We start from the raw sequence: 653 nt of genomic DNA, 5'->3' as shown, positions 1-653 counted from the left end.
GATCTGATCTAAGATCTAAAGTGATCAAAAGATCTAAAGATCAAAAGATTCCAAAGATCCAAAGATGAAAATACAATAGTAAAAGGTCCTCTATATATAGAGAACTAGTAGCCTAGGGTTTACAGAGATGAGTAAATGACATAAAAATCCACTTCTGGGCCCACTTGGTGTGTGCTTGGGCTGAGCATTGAAGCATTTTCGTGTAGAGACTTTTCTTGGAGTTAAACGCCAGCTTTGGTGCCAGTTTGGGCGTTTAACTCCTATTCTTGTGCCAGTTCCGGCGTTTAACGCTGGGAATTCTGAGGGTGACTTTGAACGCCGGTTTGGGCCATAAAATCTTGGGGTACTTGGCGTTGAGCGCCACTTTACGTCATCAATTCCTTAATAAAGTATGGACTATTATATATTGCTGGAAATCTCTGGATGTATACTTTCCAACGCCGTTGAGAGCGCGCCAATTAGGCTTCTGTAGCTCTAGAAAATCCACTTCAAGTGCAGGGAGGTCAGAATCCAACAGCATCTGCAGTCCTTTTTAGTCTATGAATCAGATTTTTGCTCAGGTCCCTCAATTTTAGCCAGAAAATACCTGAAATCACAGAAAAACACACAAACTCATAGTAAAGTCCAAAAAAGTGAATTTTAACTAAAAACTA

The sequence above is a fragment of the Arachis duranensis genome, chromosome 7 (assembly GCF_000817695.3).
Source record: "Arachis duranensis cultivar V14167 chromosome 7, aradu.V14167.gnm2.J7QH, whole genome shotgun sequence".
Taxonomy (NCBI): Eukaryota; Viridiplantae; Streptophyta; class Magnoliopsida; order Fabales; family Fabaceae; genus Arachis; species Arachis duranensis.
Note: the sequence above shows the minus strand (reverse complement) of the source record.